A 21647-nucleotide genomic window follows, 5' to 3' on the forward strand; every position below is an offset into this window, starting at 1 on the left:
TTCGGTCAGAACTTCTGATATATGAAGGCTATTTTTATTTTCAAACATACAATAATTTATAAATTATCATAAAAATATAAATTACTAATTTTTAAGATAGCCAATCAAGTTTATTATTATTCTATACAAAAAGTATCTGTAAATATACCACTGTTGGACAATGACCTTCTGTCCTATAGAGGAGTTTGGGTTTTGTTTCACCATTCGGCTCCAAAGCGGCTCCGTATCATGGCAGAAATTCATTCGCCAGTTTCCTCACTACGTTTTCTTTCATCGTCAACAAAAACATTGATACTTGCCCGGACTTGAACTCGCGACGTTCGGTTAATGTTTACGTGTTCTTGTTACGGATATCTCGGATCATTTAATTCGATATCAGAATTGAAAGATAAAAAAAGTAACCGGTGTTTATAATAAACGTAAATACACTGAACAGTTAATACTTGCCAATACTGTAATAGTAAGGACTGAGTGTTAAGCAAGTGAGTTAGTGAGGCGGCCGTTACTCGCTAGTTGGAGTTCAGACTCGGGCGCATAACGACGCGTGTTCTGTGGGTGTATGTGATAGTATATGTTCAATTGTTCGTGTATGAAATAGGTAGGTCCATGTGATTATTATTATTTTTATTTTATTAAGCCAGACGTTAACCTAAGGATTGTTAAAGGCTGAATATATTTTTTAACATGTAATTTTTTGGCGGTAAATTTAAATATCGAAGTCCTTTTTGGTGTGGGTATAGAAAAAAAATAATGTTATTTTTAATTTAGTTTATATATTATAGAAATGGATTAAAGTATAATGTTTTGTTGTTTAGTTTTTTTTTTTAGGTAAATAATATTGTTCTTTAAGCATTAGCCGATTTGTGCATCACGCGAAATTCTTCATGAAAAATATATTATATTAGTACGAAAATAAGGGCAGACTTATTTTTTAAAACCTGGAAAAATGTATGCATAAATAATACGTATATTATTTATTTTAATAAAAAAACGAATTTTGTTACGTCGGTGTAATCCCTTATATTTATTCCAAATATGTTGGCGCGTTGGTTATATTATAATTATCGGGAACGATCGATAATCTTATATTACCAATGTCTATAGGCAGCGGTGACCATTCACCATGAGGCAGTACATTTGCCATTGCGCTTACCTGTATGACATAAAAAAGCAATAAAATTTTCATGGTTACACTGTTTTTATCTGATTATTGTGTCCAGTTGACGTCCTCGTGAAACTCAGTGGAATTCCGATTTTTGGGCTGATCTGGAGTGTATTCATGATGGTACGATGGGGATTATTTCAATTATAGTTGTAGTCTAGTTGTCTTTATGGTAGTCGTCGCTTGTGTCTAATTCATTAGTTTCCCTGCTGCGTCGTCACTTGCGTCGGTGTTATGTACGAAGTTCAAGTTTCAATCGTTTCCATTAGCCTAAAGCCATTTAGACTTCATATTATCCTTTCTTAATGTTCATAATGTCTGCCTTCTGTACAATCTTTCAACTTCTACGTCTTTCTTCTAGAAAAACAATTCATAGAATCAATCGTCTAAGTAAGTATCGACCTTACCCTCGCTGGATTCCATACCCGGAGCTAAAAAGTTACGGCTAACAATAACATTTCAGTCGAATTGTGTTTGTATACATAATTATGTTAATACTTATATGTATATAAACAAAAAAAAAGACAACTTCTAATGTTGTCAGAATATTTATATATTTTTTATCGTTTTTGTGTATTGAAAAATCGTAATCAAGTAGACGTGTTTATCAATCACGTGTATAATTAATCACGGATTGAAATCAATTTGTACTACCGCGTGGAATGTTTTTGTCACCATGATGATAATGAATATATAAATAAACCTGCCAAATTATGTTAAAGTAACGTTAAACGTAAAATGTGATATATAACCCTTATTTTACTTGCAAATATGTATAACAGAATGTGTGTAATATGTATTTTTAATAAAATTGTATTATTTGCTATAGAGAATATGTGTTATATTGATACAAGCCCCAAATCCCAGGTCGGCCTATCCGAAAGCTATTGGGTCTGTCTAAAGCTAAGTGGTCACCAGGGCCCGCATCCGTTGGTGCTGTAAGAAATCGTAACCATTCCTTATATCGACAATGCGCCTTGACAACGCATGTGCTTAGACTGGCTCACTCACCTTCTCATCTTCAAACCGGGAGAACAATACTAAGTTTCGCTGTTTGACAGTAGACATCGTGATGAGCCTGAACAATAGCAGAATTAAATTCCCGTACCTCTAGCACGAAAATCATATAACATATGTCCTGCACAGTTGGCTAGCGTTACTTAAGAGTAGTGCTGATGGCCGTCGTATTGGACAAGACGACATTAACATCATTACTCATCGAATATAAGTCAGTTCTAAAGGCGCTCATCAAATGAGACAGCGCCGTTTAAAGATGAAAACTACGACCCACTTTTCATGTTTTGTTTATACTTAAGGGATTTTTTTTATCAAATACACGTTCCTTATTAAGAAAATATTCCAATAACAATCTGTATGTTATTTATATTTGTATCTTAAATATCGAGTTAGATACGGAAAAAAATAGACGAATTGATAAATGAAAAGATCGTTTAGAAGTTGGCTAAATCAACATTAATACGTAGATGTGGATCTATTTGGTGGTAGGGTTTTGTGCAAGCATGTACCAGCCTACCCAGACATGCTTGACATACCTAATATACCTACCCAGACATACCTAACCTACCTGAAATCTTCATATATTTCTTCATTAGAATTGTTGTGTTCCGGCTTGAAGGGTGAGTGAGCCAGTGCAACTAATAAGAGACATAACATCTTTATTTTCCAAGGTTGGAGACCTGGTGGCTCAATATTGTTGAAGTTGTTAATTGAAGAATACTAACAATTGAAACTCTGTAGTTTAAACTTGAAGTGTTTACAAGTTTTGTCAGTCTTATGTTGTACCATTATAATGTCATAAAACGAATACACGGTTCAAGATGGTCCAACCCTTAGTGTTTGCAACAGAATTGTTTCACTCGTACGTTACACGTAGACACGTTGCACAACTTGTAATTTATTGAAATAGTTTTTTTATTATTTAACATATTCATAAATTATAATTAAATATAAAAGTCAAAAAAACATCGATGCATTATTTAATACATAATAATGCTTTAAACCTTAAAAGTAAAACTTGCGAGTTAGTATTCGTTGATTTCTTTCGAGTGGAAATAATTTATTTAATTGTATTTAATTAAAATACCTGTAAAATTGATGAAAAAGGGTACTCACGTAACCATTGAGTGGTCGGAAATAAATCTTCAGTCGCGACTGAAATCAAATACAAATTTTCATTTATTCAAATAAACTCATAAAAGTATTTTTAAATCATCATATCGTATTGAAGTAATCATCGAATCACATCAAATGTATTTTATTCAAGTAAATTTTATAATAAAGCGTTTTTGAATCGTCATATAAAATTACCACCGGCTCTGAATGTGGATTTTACCGAGAAAAACCGGCAAAAACTCAATGGTTAGGTGAGTATCCTTTTCATTAATTTGACAGGACTCACGACACGAAAGATACGACTGCAATGACAGTGTTTTTCCTCACCTTCAAGCGCGAGAATAGTTTTATTAAACACAAATTAAGTACATAAGTTTAGTTACTTACTAAACTACACACAACTACATCCCAATAATACACACATAATAATATAATACGTATATGTTATATATTTTTTAATAGGTTTGGCCGCAATCTTCTCTTGGGCCCTACAATATATCGGTTTCTCTTTAAAATGACTTAGTAATGACAATTTTAGCGGACGCAATAGATTAGAACCTTCACCTTCAAATTAAGGTATGGTATATATTCATGGTATTATGAACACTCCGGTGACACCAAAGTGGGTTCACGATCACCATTCGAGCATTGTTCAATATCGTGCTAATGACGACTCATTGAGCGGAAATTGAATTTTATTCACCGAGCGATTTTTTTTATTTATCGTCAATAAGAAAAAAAAATCGTCAACATATTTCTCAAATCCGTATAACCGTATGTGGAGTCATTAATATTCAATGTCACACGCGGGAAATCAAGAAAATCTGTGTCGTTATGATGATTTTTAGTAAAACTATTTTCAGTCTGTGCAATTAATACGTCATAGACAAAAATATATCATAACACATTCGGGCTTATCAGGTGTTAAAAAAAAAACTTTTGTATGGTAACTCAGTCGACACTATGACCTCGTTGACTGAGTTCCCAAAGGTTACACATTCGCTAAAACTAAATCGATTATCTTAAATAATATTGCTTGAAGTACATGTTTTATCTGTGTAAGTGTGTCTTGTGCGTGTTTTAGTATTAAGGTCTCGTTTGAGCGTCAAGTCTCAGGAGTAACTGTTTCAATGAATATTATGTTACGGTGGTCATTAAATATGGATGAAGGTAGTCGCTACTTATAATCAAAGGATAGCAGAGCTGTATTGACATAAATATATATAAATAAAAACCTCTGTGGAACTACAATATAAGGTTAATCCTTAACCGAGAAGTATCCTTATCGATCTATTATTGGAAATTATAGTTTTTTTATTCTATTGGAAATAGTTACTGGTATGTGTTTGAAGGGATATCAATAATTTTTTATTTTGATATTTATCTCATTGCTTATATTGAGGTTTAAATTGAAATCACTGCGCTGCTAGCACAGAGCACTCGTACGTCATTTCTTTGGATCCGTTAAAAGAAAAATTATAGCAACAAATAATTTACAGATGGTTTAAGGCCTCTTCACCAGGAGAACATTTGGAGCTTATTTTACAATGCAGATCCAATTCGGCTTTTGTTTATTACTATTATATATGTTAGTAGTCTCTAAAAAAACATTCTTATTTGGTTAATCACTCAGGGCGAGTAAGCCAGTGTAACTACAGACACAAGAGACATAAATTTTTATACTCCAAGGTTGGTGCGCATTGTCGATGTAAGGAGTAATTATTATTTCCTACAGCGCCAATGTCTCTGGGCGGTGGTAACCACTTACCATGAGGTGGCCTATATCACAAAAAAAAAACGGTAAAACTTTCATTTCTGCCTGCTGCCATTATTGTTGTATATTACCTTCAAATTGCCATATTGTAAAGCTACAGTCACACAAAAGATAAATAACATAATAATATATAATTTACACAACAATTGCCCCCATGTGGGGCTCGCAACACTGAACATGCAACATTGAAGAGTTTGAACCGATGTTTTGGTTCGCAAATACAGTCCTTGGAGAAGCGCGTTATGTATCATAAGAGACTGAGTTATATACATCAGCATATCTTGATATAAAGTAAATCTAATTACTGACGATAACATATGTCTTAAGCCCGGATCCCGATAAAGATTTGATTATGCATATTTTGATTTGTGATAAATGAAGAATTGTAATGAATAATAACGTAGTTTTAAGTAATCAAAATTAATCAGTCAATTAGGCGACGATTGTAAATTTTCAATCAGTGCACAATGGTCACCTTTAAGGAGTATTAGTTTTGGATATACACATGTATCAGATTTTTATCCTACATATTTTGCGTAAAGCGTTTTTGTTAATACTTATTACAGTTCGCTAATATTTACGTATTACTCTTTGCAAGAGCGAGAAGACAAGGAAGAAGCAGGACAAATGATTTTGTGCAGTTACCTCGTATACCTCGGGTATTAAGGTAAAAGTGTCAGCATGTGTTCCGTTATAATTTCCGAGCAAAGTAATGCGCGTGCGACGACTGTATAATGATTAATCCATACGCAATATGAAATAACTATCACTGGCGTCTACAAACACTTCACAGGAGCGTCGTGAAGGTCCTGACCTGTATTTGTTTTCATGTGAACTATTATTCATTTACGGGTATTTTACGCGCAATCTATGTTGACCGGTGAGAAGTTAGTCACGAGTGGCGGCGCATAATTTAGAAACAAAAGACGGTAGAACATGATGTAACTTAGACTATAGACGCGAATAAGCATGCTCGGATACAATTAGGTAAATAGTCGATTATCGTTATTTTATAACTTTTTACGTAAGCATAAGTCTCGCAGCTTTACAGAGACTGCAAGTATTGTTATCCATTTAGTTACGCATATTTTAGTTTACGCGAAACTATTAAACGTTTACGCCGGATAAACAGTTAATAATTAAAATGAAGACTTATTTTTAAACGAACATATTCGTATCTATTTAATATAGATTGACAGGTTTTGAGATATTTGTAATTATAGTTTTGTCAGCGATCGTTAAAAAAAGGCCTTGAAACCAATGTCTTTTCCACAGATCGGTGATCTGTGTTTTTTTCTAACATTACCGTGACATAATCAATATATTAAGTATTTAAAATAGTTTATTTTTTTTGATAAACAACAATTCTAATTGTATTTAATTAATATATCATTGAAAATTGGCGAAAACCAACCAATGGTGTGGCTGAAAATCGCTTATTTTTCGATGTATCTCTATAAATAAAATATGCCAGGAGTGGGAGTCAATTTTGCTACGAAATTGTCACTTTATCGCAATACAATCGAAACGTAATCGTTTTCGTTTAGCCATTTTTCTTTTCTACTAACACAACGCTCCAGTTTCGTTCGGTCGAAGTTGTATTGGAATGCAATCGGTTACTTACGAGTTTTATTTATGTGAGAAATTGTCGAAGTTGAATCGGAATAGAGTCGGAAACGTATCATAAATGTTATGTGTTAATAAATTGGGCCATTGGCTGGAGTGATGAATTTGCAAGGGGTTTATAGCTGAGGGTATGATCAAAAATACAGAGGATTGAAAATCGTTCAATATATGCAATTAATTATAACGTATATAGTTGCAAATTGTGATGTGTGTCAATGGTTGAATATCACAATAACATAACATAAGCAGCCTGTAAATTTCTCACAGCTGGGCTAAGGCCTCCTCTCCCTCTGAGGAGAAAGGATATTCCACCACGCTGCTCCAAAGCGGGTTGGTGTAATACACATAACGTGGCAGAATTTTGTTGAAATTAGTCACATGCAGGTTTCCTCACAATGTTTTCCTTTACCGCCGAGCACGAGATAAATTATAAACACAAATTAAGCACATGAAAATTCAGTGGCGCTTGCCTGGGTTTTTGAACCCGAAACCATCGGTTAAGATGCACGCGTTCTAACCACTGTGCCAACGCGGCTCTATCACAATAACAATACACGTAAATCGAAATTGGAACTCCGATATAACTGTCATGCTCTCGTTTCAACGGCGATAGCGACACATATCCTATTGGCCTCTCAATGACTCTAATAGTCATTACTTCCTTTACAATCTTTATATATTGATATCGTCCAGCCGTATGTCGGGGATGACTCACAAATAGCACTCTGACGGACTTTATATTGGTGTTTTTTAAATAAACAATCGACTGTGAATTTTACTTGTGTGGATGGATTCTGTACTCTCCAATGTGACTTTGTAGACTTTATTCGTTTAAGATTTCGTTTAGAAACTAAAAAAAAAAAACAAATTTCTAACATCTAAACTTTAGATGTTAGAAATTTAGTTTTATTAGTTTCTTTCGATATGTCAAAATGATGCTCATCATTTTTTTTTTTTCATTTAGAATTTGCTTCATTACAGCTGAATCAAAAATCAAATATTACACAGTTCGAGTCGAAGCGGCGTGGTAGTGATTTATTTTTGTGGCCATTAGCGATTAGGCCTTCGAACTTCTGATCAATAAAAAATAAAGGTGCGTGTTCTTGTTAATGCGCGTGAGAAGACCTACTTCTTCGGCATAATTAAAAAAGTAATAACTTAAATGCATGCGAATAATTAATTACATTCAAACAATACTCATCTATTTATTAATAATAAAAATATTATATTAATGTTATTTTTTTCCCACTACATAACGCTCACTTACAAATTTAAACATTCTCAATTTACGTTTGTAATAAAATAGACAATGTAACACAAGATGAGGTGTGAAGTTGTCTATTTCGAGTGAGGTGACACTTAATTGGCGATTTAGCGAGCAACTTCATCGTGTAGTTTCCAAGGCACCCTGTGCGCACGTGTTCATCATAAAAAAACAATCTTATATCTATTTAACAACGCTCGTTTAACTTCACCGCTGAATTTTCAAGTGCTTAATTTGTGTTTATAATTCCTAAAAAACCTGCATGTGTCTAATTTTAACGAAATTCTGCCACATGCTTATTACACCAATCTGAATTGGAACAGCGTGGTGGAATATGCTCCAAACCTTCTTCTCAAAGGGAGAGGAGGCCTAAGCCCAGGAGTGTGAAATGACAGGCTGCTAATGTATGTTTAACTTCAAAAGTTTTTGTGGAGAAAATTAGCAGATCTAAAGAAAGAATATTTTAACAGATAGATGGAAGACAAACACGAGAGATATTACTACACTGGTCTCGTTTTTTAACTTCCCTCTTTTATCACATCGGGCTCTTTGTACGTTTGTATACAAAGAAGCCAATGTCTACAGACAATGTCAGACAACCCAATGTCATCCGCGTTTACATTCTTCACGAATGTTTATATTTAAAAGATTAATAAAAAATACGAACACTTTACGACATTAAATAACATGATATTACCTTAAGCACTTCAGTAAGGAAAAATATATTTTTAACAATGTAATTTGCTCGTAGTCAAGTCATAATAATATACTTTATGGATCGAGATAAGGAAAAAATTGAAGAAGTAATCTTTAACAGTGTTTCTTGGCTGATATGTATGTATATTTCAATTTTATCAGCCCATAAGTGATGCACTGTTCCGAAGAGGCCCGCACTTCTATTAAACCATTTCCGGTTAGGGTTTATTCCGCTATGCTGGTCTGTTGCGCATTGAGGCAGAAGTGACAAAATGTCATAAGACATGTGATTTTTTTGTACAATTAATACCTATACTATACTAATATTATAAATGAAAAAGTAATTGTCTATTTGTCTGTCTATTCTGGTCTTTAATGGCCAAACCGCTGAGCCGAAATTGCTGTAATTTGATATGAGGGAAGCTTGAATTCAAACGAAGGACAAGGCCTTTAACAACTGGCGACCAACCCTACTCTGGGGTAATGCAGCTGACATGAATACCATTTTTGTACTGCAGAAGAGGGCTATTCGTGCAATTTATAACCTGGGCCCAAAAGATTCGTTAAGAGGTAAATTTAAAGAGATTAAAATAATGACTGTCGCTTCTCAATTTGTTTTTGATAATGTTATGTATGTACGCAGAAACATAAATGATTTTACCAGAAATTGTGACGTACATTCAATTAACACTAGGAACAAGAATAAACTTGTTACTCCAAGTACCCGATTACACAGGGTTAGTAACTCTTTTTTGGGGCAATTTTTGACAATCAGTAAGCAAGTGTAAACACTTCTATATTGAATAAAGATTTTTGACTTTGACTGCGGACGACAACTAGTCGACTATAGAATTCGATAATTTCAAAACCTGTCTGCGGCTTAACAACTGTTCGTGGAGCATACGAGCGAGAAACAAAAACAATAATTAGTAATTTCTAATAGGTACAATAGCTCGCTGGGGGTCAAAAGTGTCGGTAGTATTTAACAATATGCACATAATTGAGAATGTCGTTATATAAATGCAACGCACGGTTGGACTCACCTTTTAGGTGTAATTGACTCACTTCGCACTAAACGTAGACCTTTGGATGCTTATAAAATCGTTATTTATAACTTCTTTAAACGAAATGACGATTATTGAAGTTGAATACGGCTGCAACATTTTATCTATATGTAATGCGTGCGTCAAACTTTTCGACACAAAAATATTTGACTGAAGTGTACACTAATTGGCACGTGTTTTAATTCAATGAAAGTAAATTATTTGTGTTTTTTTTTTTTTTTTTTCGTTATTACCTCTTCCCTGTCGAGACCTGAATTCGTTCCGATGAGCGGCACCTCCACACTCCGCCTGTTTAATGCATATCACCTTTTAACACAATTAATTTTATTCTTTTATTTGGTCTTCCTATCTCTCTCCCTCCATTAAATATGAATTCAAAACTCTTTACCTCACATGCCAATCATCCTTTCTCATATAATATATTGACAGTATGAGATATAAGAGATATGTGGAATTCGCCCCTCTTTATGTGGAGGAAAGGTATTTCAATTTCAAAAATTAAATTTAGATTTAAATCGAATCTATAATCCCTGTTGAGATTATGTAATCTTTGGAAGTCGTGCAGTAATTAGGTTTATGAAAATAATTAGTTACTCGCTATTTATTCTCATAAAACTTATTTTAATTATACTATAAACATATATATTATATTTCAACATAAGATATATAAAAATTAAATGAATAAATTTGTTGTTTAGGTTATTTCAAAGATTGTAAATCATTCATAATTAAGGCGTATTATTATTTTTAATATGTTAAGCGTGTTTATTAATTTTCATACAGAATGTACTATATTTGTTGATAGATGTAGTATGACCGAGGAAAAAGTGTGTTGATTTGAATATAGTAAATTTTTGATGACGATTTTTATATCGACTTATTTGGCGGTAGGTAAGGCTTCCTTGAGGGAAAGGATTGGAGCGTATTACAACACGCCGCTCCAATATCGATTGGTGGATACATATGTTTGCGGGATTTCATCCAATAAATGTAGGTTTCCTAATGATGGTTTCCTTTACATATAAATATATATACAGCGTATGCCCTTTTTGTAACAATATATTTTGTGATTGTATACAATATACCAGGTCAATAACCTGCAACGCAACATAAGTTTTTAGATTAAATATTCAATCAACTTATTCAACTTTAACATATGTATTGTTGTTTGATGGATTTTTTTTCATTTATTTATTTACTTTAGTGTTGAAAAGGTAGAATCTACATTCCGAACGGGTGATAGCTTTACTTTAAATAGTTTGTTAAATGACGATTCAAAAGTGCTTGTAAAAGCCTACTTGAATAAAGTATATTTAGATTTTTATTTTATAACTTTAATTTTCATGCTAAGTTAGCCAACAACCGCTATATACTTTGTAACACTGTTTTTATATACGCGTTAAGTCAATGTATTCTTAGTATATAACGTCGACTTCCTAATAAATAAATGACCAATGATGAATAGTTGTGTGACTACAGGACTGTCGTGCCGCTATGAACGCGTCGTTTATAAATATGTATATAGCTTACGTCTATGTGTTATTGATCGTATTCTTATATGAATGTGCAACGCATATTGGCACAAGAATGGCTCATAAATGGAAAAAAAGTGTGTGTACTTATACTCTATTTCAACTATAACAGGAAAAAAGCCAAATAAACAATTTACAGCAAATTCACGATATCATTGAGAGCTTTGTTAATCTATGACGTATTTCTGTTGCCCTTATAATAACAAATACTAAAAATACAGAATAAAATAAATATTTGTATAGCTTCCATACAACAGACATGATTTTTTCCCGTTTTTTATAGATAATGGTACGGAACCCTTCGTGCGCGAATCCTACTTGCACTTGACTGGTTTTTCTTTTTGATTCTGCTTTCCTCCATTTCCATTTCAAAGATTTTTATGTTGATTATGTGCATTCGCTTAGTTTTAGATTAATCTGTTGTATATTCTTATTTGATTATATATATTATCTTATTGATAATTTGATTAATATTATTTTAATGTGCCTGCATGGTTTTATTGTCAACACACACAGTCTAAATTTTTGTTTTGTTGATTACAATTAGACTGCATAGTAAGTGTAATATTTTTTTTCAAATACGAAGTAATGGAAAGGAATTTAAAGTCAAAATTTCAAATTCAATAGTCTTTATTTTTAGTTAAGTAAAGATACATGCAAAAATAATAATTATGATTAATTGCATTATTTTAATAATATCGCACAATCGACACAAATAATATATATAGTACACACCTACTTAGTAACTTGTAAATAAAATGGGCAAGACTAATTTTCATCCCGTGACGTTATTTATACTTGTATTTACTACTGGTTCGGAAATACAAACCTTGTGCCTGAGAAGAACCGGCAAAATAAATAAATAAATAAATAAATATAAATAAATATTGGACAACATCACATACATTACTCTGATCCCAATGTAAGTAGCTAAAGCACTTGTGTTATGGAAATCATAAGTAACGACGGTACCACAAACACCCAGACCCAAGACAACGTAGAAAACTAATGAACTTTTTCTACATCGACTCGGCCGGGAATCGAACCCAGGACCTCGGAGTGGCGTACCCATGAAAACCGGTGTACACACTACTCGACCATGGAGGTCGTCAAAAGAAACTCAGTGGCAATTTTTTGTATTGTATTTTACTGGTACAGTTATCATGATATAATAACTAAAATATTTTCGCTTTTGAAACTGCCTGGAGGCTATCATATAATTCCCAAGGTGTGCAATCAACTAAGAAGTTATTCGTTTTGTAATATCCTTTAGCACACGAACGCTCTCGAATCGTTAACGATTCTATTAAAGAATATTTTTGAACATTTTCTGAGATCCTGTTCTAAATACATACATTGTCCCACTAAGGAGTTCCTAACACTAAAGTTCAAGTTACAATTGCAAATGTTTTATTTCACGGAAGTGTTAATTCCCCAACTCCAATGTTTTAATTTAGTATTTAAGTGCAGAACCTCGAAATTCGCGGTATAATTAGCCATTAGACCGAGCCCGTTAAACATTGTATTCGATGTAACGATTGTGCTCAGCGACCAGAAAAGATTGATCTGTCGCCCTTGATGCGTAATTGGTTAATATAATATGTATGTCAAGTTAGTATATCGAAACATTCTAATTTAAAGCGTCTTGTATGTCACTGTTTCTAAATCAAACAGGTTCAGAGGTGACATTACTTAATGGATTTTTTGGGCAGATATACTCCAACAGCTAGATCACGTGATCATGCTTTCAAACCCAGGATATTATTATTGATTTTTCAAGTAATCAACTGGTAGTTATAATTAATATCGTTCATAGAATAATATAAAATTTTAACAACATAAACCGACTTCATATTCTTATTAAATAAATTATAAATAAATTTCGAGCCCATAAAATATTACATCACGTATTTTTTCACCCTTAAGGGTGGTATTGTTTATGATATTTAAATTGCGGAGTTCTGAGCTCCTCTTTCTTTTTAGGGCTGCGTAGCCAAATGGCAAAAAACGGAACCCTTATAGATTCGTCATGTCTGTCTGTCTGTCCGTCAGACCTTTGCCCCCCTTTGAGTTAGCTATTTTTATATCAAACAATAATTTCTCTCAGACGTTTGTGCACACGTTGACAGCTATGTATGTTTTCGAAATTGCCTGATTTGTAAGAAATACCTTAGATCTTTATCAAAAGTATAATTACAATAGTGGATATTAAATATTGCAAGCTATAGAAGTGCTCTTCATTCGAATAAACGTTACGTATTACCGTTTTACTCAAATTCGGCCTTGATTGACCTTGACTCTTGTGCTGTATTAAAATCAAAGGTATTTGTAAGGTCAGCAATATTGATAACCTTCTTTTGACGTCGGCTAATGAAGTCATGATAAATGTTGATTTTTTTTTAATCATATCGTATAAAAATTAATTTGCCGGTGCGTCTGTACGTTGTTAATGGTACTCGGTGCATCGAGTCTATAGTAGCGACAGGGCCGGATCTACCATATGGCTTTTTGGGCTTCAGCCCAGGGCCCCGTGGATCAAGGGTCTACCCAGGTCTACCAGCTAAGTCAAGTCAAAGTCAAAAATAGACGATAATGCTAAAGAATTACCTAATTTTATTAGATTAAACAGATCGTATGGTTTGCAGTCCTGCGAATCTTGCAATTAATCAAACCCATTTATTTCAAGTGTACATTCAGCGGTGTCTTAGGTGGGCCCCTAAGTAGTATTAGCCGAGGGCCCCCTAAACTCACGGTCCGGCCCTGGGTAGCGAGGAGCCTTCTGGAAAAATCAGAATGTCACCAGGGCACCATTTTAACGACCATTCGCTATGTAGTATTTAAATATTAGAAGATTGGTTTAATTTTGCTTAATAACTGTTATTGCGAGATTGTAATACTTTTTGAGGAAAATATGAGTTGAATAATATGTTTAATAGTCCACGCATCTACAACCGTGGTGAATTTTTATGGAGGCCATCATGCGTCTTTAAATTATTATTATACTAATGTAATTAATCGTTTTCTGTTATAGCAATATATGTAACTACAAAACATATTATTGATGACAAAAAAGTTAAATATACAAAGATCGAACTTCTAACTAATACTAAACCTCTGGTATGAAACTTTACACAGAAATTGCTTGGAACATAGGTGAGAATAAAGTATTTTTTTAGAAGGTTAAATGGCGCATGACAATTTGTTTGGTAAATATTTATTTCTTATGATAAAGATATGAAAATCGGTATTTAATTATTTTTAATATACTCGTACATCAGCTAAGAGGTTGTAACTTAGTATGAAAGTTTGTATGTTAAAAGTTAGATTGAACATCGTTTAGGCATCTGTTCATGAGTAAAATACAGATTTTTCGAAATATTTCCGTAAGACGGTGAAACTAAGGATGAAAGTGTGTTAGTTTTGAGGTTTTTTCTATTAATGAGTAAAGTTATAAGTTAATGAGACTGTTCTTTGTAAGTTTTACGTAAGTTACACGCTTAGTGTGTTAAATAAAATCCTGCTGGATTATATTTGCGCTTCCGAATAGCGTTTAGGAAAAAAAGATGAGATAAGAGATGTTATTATTTTTTTATTTAGTAATCAACTAAATATATTTATAACCATATTTGTAAATTCCTCTGATTTAATCTGCATAAAATTTTATATCGATTTATATTGACATTTACAGGATAAATTTAATACAAGTCATTTAAGTTGAATATAATAAATAAAGATTAAGATGTCAAAATTATTTCATTTAAATACTAAAATTAGTTAATATATACTGTTATTATTACTATTTTTTAATATTTATATTATGATATAATGCCACAATGTGTAAAATTATTTGATATTATTAGTCAAATGGACTTTCATCTTTGACACACTTAATATTTATCAGCTGTACGCCCACTGATTTATTTTTTATCTATTTTGTTGCAATTTATTGACGTTTACTAATATTTCATCGAATTTTTAAAATTTATAAAATCAAAATGTTCTTTTTTCAAACAGGTCCGTGAAACTTCATGTTACAAGAAATTTAAAGTAAAGCTGCCACCGCGAAGACTTGGTAAGAAACTCAACTGTTACTATTTATACTGTTCTCAAATGGAATACACAGTTTAATATATGTATGTAATTAAATCAAGGAAATTAAACAATACAATTTCCATTATTTATAATTAATGTTTTTTAAAACAATAATATAAATTTATTATCAGACAAAGTTAATGATATCTGTGGAATTTTATTATTGAAACTCGATATTAAAACATTACCTTCACTTCCGGTATTAATACAACGTCGCTCTTGTAATATCAAAATGATCTACATTATTGGGTATATACATATACATACATGCTTGTAACGTAAATAGTTTAAATTTAAAGCGAGTTTATCCCCGAAGTGGAGCATTAATAACAAAACGTCCCCTGTATTATTAGTATAGTATATACTTAGTACATTGCACATCTTGGGAATGAAATAAACGTCTCATCGCTATTTATTTCTATTATATATTATAATAATAAATGAAATTACAAATATTGACCGTAACAAAATGTCGCTGAGTTTTTATTATCGGCGTTTGTTTTCCCGGCGCTATTCCCAGAATTTGTTTTACGTCTCTATAACGAAACAAAGCATTTCGACGAATTAAACTATGTTATATTTTAGGAATTTGGGCGTAATTATTCAAAATTGGTTACGTTGTATATGTAATAGATTTCTCGATAAGTTTAGGTCATATCACTTGACATACAATATTATGTTATTAAGATAATAGATATTTACTTATTACATTTAATGATATAATAATTATAAACGTTTAATGCAAATTTAAATTATTGTTCACGCTTTATAATTCGCACTATAACTAATAAATCGGTAAGGTTAGATGTTTTTAAATAGGTAATTTTTAAAAATGCGTCTGAAGAGGAGACATTTTTGTATTACTTAACTGAAGAAAAAAAATTGCTAAGCAAAAAATAGATAAAACGTATACCAGAAGATGTAGCGAGTTTTGGAGAAAAAGTTCATAATACATAACAGACAACATCTTGTAATATAAGCATGTATGTTAGTGGTATTCATGATATTGTCCTGAACGATTTCGATAACTGTGACAAGTCTCAAGGGACATCAGTTAACAGTGTACTTCGATCAATAATACAAAACTATACGAAGCATATAAAGACTGCCCACTACAAATCAGGTGCGGAGAGCATGGCACGGACTATTAAGTCCACTAGAATAGGAAAATAAGAAAAATCAAGAAAAGGCCTACCCCTTCCCCCCTGTTTAATATTTATTACGTAAGAATCTAAAAGAAACATTTTTTTAAAAGGTTTTATTTTGTAAATCGGCGATCGACAAGGATGTCACGATTAAAACACAAAAAAGACATTCATTGACAAACAATAAACTGCAATATTAAAGCATTAACGCAGTAACGACTGTCGTGTATTGAAACAAATAATGTCTAGTTCAAAAGCGGGGAGTTTCCGGGAAAGCAGTGCGTGTAAAGGGTACGTTGCTATGAAATTACCTATACGCATCCGAGCGCACCTCGATACTCGCACGGTTGACCGCGCTTTTTCAAATCTTAACTTCGCGTATATTTGTAATCTTACGTGAGAACTATCAAGGCTCCACACCTTCAATTCACCCACAATTTCACACACCCTTGTAAGAAAATTTCCACCCTAAATCGTCTTATGTAATAAATTAATGGCCCCAACAGTGTAGTGAGCATAATAGTCTTCCTTTATGTATAAAGTCACAAGTCTATGAGCAAATACATAAGCACCCATAAGATAATAAACTCTATTTAAATGTAGGTTTCTATCTATATGCAGGTATTTGTTACCTATTTGCTATATTATATTGTAGCGTAGGTTCATGTGAATATAATGTTAGTAGTACAATACTCCTCACGAGTATTACCTAGACATAAATTAACAAAGTCTAGGTAAGGCAATCGAATAGTGCATTTTGCAAGGGACTTGCACAATTTCGCTGTTTAGCGAGCGAGCGAGTGTGCAATCCTTTGGCAAATACGTGTTTCAGTTAAACACTTAAGTATCGGTTCCTTTGACTTAATGTATTAAACATAATCGGCCTTACTTTTAAATGATTATTTTTTTTAAAAGGATTTTTTTTTATGTTTGGGTTATCGACCTATTCGCTTCGACTTTTTGTTTAGTTTTTTTTTATTCAAGTAAGTCTCGCGCCATCTATTTCAAAACAGCTGTACTAATTCGTAAACCGTCGCGCATGCGTATAGCTCGCCGCTGTTTCATCACAATCACAAAGGATAAACAGAATAGGAACACAGATTTCATACAAAGAATCATACGTTCTTAGTTAATGGAGTTAATGTAAGTTTAACTATTTACTATAAAATATTTCTTTATCTAATTTTTTACAATAATAGTTAATAGTAAAATGTTAACAAAATCGCATTTATAAACATTTTTACATTAATTACATAACAGCGCGTAGTGGTGCGTTGCGTTTCGCTTTTTATTCTTATGTTCCTTGAACGGTTTGGGATATTTTAATTTTAAGTTAAAATATGGACAAGAAAAGCAATTTAAGGAAGGCAGATTAGCTAGTGTGGTCTCCTGGTGGTACGTGGTCTTCTTCGCCTAGACACTGGCACTGTAAGAAATATAAACCTCTTCTTACAACGTCAATATCATATTATTCAACGGATCACTTCCCCGTCAAACTGAATCCTGGAATTCCCAAGGTGTGCTATACATGTGCTTAATTTTTTCTTAATAATTCATATTGTACAACTTCTACCACATGTGTACACCACCCCTTATAAGAGCAGCGAGGGGAAATAAGCGACCAGCCTTCATTCTAACAGGAGGCGAGGTCTAAGCCCAGCGGTGGAATGTTTCTACGCGGTTACTGACTTTATTCAATAAAAATGAATTAGAAATATTTATTGTTTATGAGTTAAAGTTATAAAAACACCTTAGCTTTGCCTAGCATTCGGTGTACCGAAAGGTTATATTAATATCAAAATTTGATTTTGTAAGATATTTTTAATTAAAGCCCAATGTTTCGGTACTGGTGTTTGATCTTCTCTGTCCGTAATATCTAATTTGCATTTGACATTTTGATGTAACATTTATTTACTTGAAAATCGACGTCATAATCTTGTTAAGGTAACGCTAGACGGAAGGTTTTTGTTTGAATGACATATAAAACTTTAAAATAGCGTTCAGTAAACCAACAGTCCGATTGACAATATACAGCAATATAAAGATTGACTAGGGATAGACTAAAATACCTAGGCTAAAGCTTCCTCTCCTAAGGCAAACAAACACACAGGCTTTTTCCACCGGGATGCTTCTTGGACAAGACTAAGCTACGCTCATTATTAGATATTCTGTGGTCTAGAAATATTTTCAAACTTCCAATTGTAGTTGCAACCAAACATTTTATATTTATATAATTAGGAAGTAAGTATACATCACAAATGTGACGCAATTATGAGACATGGAAGTTACTTTCTTTTTCTTTTATATAATTGAGCTAATATTAATTTAAAAGATTTAATATTTTTATCTATAAATAGAATAAAAAGCAGTCTTCGTTTTCTTTCTGCATTTCCGCCATCTTCTAAACCACAAAAAGAACGATAAACGAGGAATGTTTGTATATACATAAAGTATTACTAATATTCTTTATTAATAAATGATACCCGTGCGAAACCGAGTACGTCGCTAAATGGACATAGGTACATAAAAACTTCATAGTTTGCAACCAATTTATTCTTAAAAAGCAACTGTGCCAAATATTGAATTAATTTGCATAGAAAGTGAAAGTCATCAATAAGAATGTTTTATTACGTCTAATTATTAGATAACACGTTATTATTTTATTATTTATATTTATAAAACTATATCTCTAGATGACATAAAACAAACTTCCCGCCGTCTGTACAGTTGGATATTTAAAACTACGCAACGGATTTTAATGCAGTTTTGATCAATAACAGAGTGATTCAAGAGGAAGATTTATTTGTATACTACATGCACATTAAAGGAGAGAGAATTTCATATTTCCTGGCCGGGAATAGAGAAGTTTTTTTTCTTGTAATGTATGTTTTTAATTGAAAAATTGTATATTGTGGCGGCGTGCAGCCGAAATTTGAATCGAAATATTTTAGGATATACGTATAAAAAAATTACGCTAAGTTATACTTTCGTAATTCGAAGATTTTTACATCAGTTTTATGATAAACCGTACGAAGTTGAATAAATTTTCAGAAGATTCGAATTACATGCAAATAATTAACAAGAGAACTTGAGATATATGACAGCAGACAAAGTAACAGTAAAATACATTTATGTCCGATCACAAGAAGAACAATTCGTTATAAGCCTAGAATAGTGCCGTCATCATGCCGTAAATCTCGTGCCGTAAAAAAACGTACAGGAAAAATTTTAATAGCTCGTTATTTATAACTTTAAAAAAAAGTATCCGTTTCTACTAATAATAATAAACACAAGCGATAGCGCGAAAAAGAATTGCATAGTAGACCTCCCTACGACTTAGATCAACCGCACGTCGACCACTTCAAATAAATGTTTTGAGTCAAACACATCCGAGCCGAGCCAGCATCACACATACACAAAAAGATTACACACACCGGCATAATCGGCTAACCAATAATATTCACAAACCAACAGTCTTAAAGTTAAGTTAATAAGCCGCACTCCATATCTATATATGAATATGTGAAGCAATAACTTTCTATCCCTTTTTTTTCAAAAAAACGCGGACGGAGGTATATTAAATTTGGCTCTATAAAGTTTATGTGGAGAAGGAGTGCAGCGAGATCACATTTTTAAAAATATGCATTAGAAATACATTAAAAGAATCTTTACACACAATACGATACGTTAAATACATACAAGTTAATCTACATAATACTTAACATTAACAGTTTACGTTCATACTACGAAAACACACCTCATGTCAAAGAGCAAAACTTTTTTTTTTTTTACCGTAGTAATGACAAAGTATCGTTCAGTTGAGCCTCATTTTTCCCCACGTATCTTTCGAATCAACGCATCAATGGGCCAATGGGCGACCACTTGTCATAACAAAGTCGCTTCCCGCTGTTTGTCTGTCCCTGCTTAAGCTTAGGTCTTTAAAACTACGCAACGGATTTTGATGCGATTTTTTTGAATAGATAGAGTGATTCAAGAAGGAGGTTTCTAATGTGATGTCGTAAATAAATACTTTATTCAGTGTTTACATTGCAAACACTGGCTGAACCCTACGAGATAGATCAAAATATCAGCATTGCACCCGGGCGAAGCCGGGGCGCGTCGCTAGCTATAAATAAATACCTCAACACATATGAAAATGCAAACTTCAAACTATATTATGATCGTAATATTTTGACAGGTAACATTTTAAACAACAATGGCTGCCGTTGTTGTTGGTTTGAGTTTAAGCTCAGGATGGATTTGAACTTTATATTTAGCCACTAAACCGACGAAGCAGTTAATAAATACGGCCTGGGTATAAAATGTTGAAGAAACTAATTTCGCTAGAATTTTCTTTTTTTTGGTTTGTTGCTCTTACCAACTCTACCAATGAAAAAATTGATTCATGTACGAAGTCCATAGTTTAACGAACTTAGAACAATACTAAGGGCAAGGCTAAGGACACATACTTACACACACGTGTATACATACACAGTATGATACTCCATTCTGATTTATATAAAAAGTAAGCATTTCTGATTTATTAAGAGTTTTGTATTCACTTTATATTACATCTGTATATATTAAATTATTAACAATAGTTAAATTGCCACCTTCGAAGTCATCGAGGAGTCCATGTTACAATGTATAGTTGACACGGAAAACAGCGCGACAACAGTTAGATGAAGAGCATTTAAGTCGTTATCACAATTATTCACAATGAATTGCGATCATTAACACTTATTACGGGTTACGTGACGAGAGGACTGATTTACTTCGTATGTTATGAGCGTCAAAGGCAAAAAAATAGGCGTCACTAAGTCGTGATAGAAACTTCATCATTCGCTTGGACTCCTCTCATTTCTTATTTTTGGATTCACGTAATAATCCCTTTCAATCATTTCATCTCTACTCATATTCGGTCCTTTCCTGTATCATCCCTAATTTTTTTACATTTTTACATTAACAGCCTGCAAATTTCCTCTACTAAGGCCTCCTCTCCCTTTGAGGAGAAAGTTTTGGAGCAGATTCCATCACGCTACTCCAATGCGGGTTGGTGGAATACACATGTGGCAGAATTTCGTTGAAATTAGACAAATGCAGGTTTCCTCACGATGTTTTCCTTCACCGCCGAGCACGAGATGAATTATAAACACAAA

The 21647-nt window shown here is 32.9% G+C and overlaps 1 protein-coding gene across 3 annotated transcripts in view; it reads left to right on the plus strand.

Annotated features, from left to right (window-relative positions):
* Window positions 1-471: 471 nt before the first annotated feature.
* LOC125066505 (ATP-binding cassette sub-family G member 1) overlaps window positions 472-21647 on the plus strand; it is a 49351-nt gene continuing 28175 nt past the window's right edge. For 2 of the 3 annotated variants that reach the window (XM_047674604.1, XM_047674602.1), the window contains exons 1-2: window positions 472-598; window positions 15266-15323. The gene's annotated coding sequence lies outside the window, so the exon portion shown is untranslated. The remainder of the gene's footprint in view (window positions 599-15265; window positions 15324-21647) is intronic. The other variant, XM_047674603.1, reaches the window with a different exon arrangement.

The sequence above is a fragment of the Vanessa atalanta genome, chromosome 9 (assembly GCF_905147765.1).
Source record: "Vanessa atalanta chromosome 9, ilVanAtal1.2, whole genome shotgun sequence".
NCBI classification, from domain to species: Eukaryota; Metazoa; Arthropoda; class Insecta; order Lepidoptera; family Nymphalidae; genus Vanessa; species Vanessa atalanta.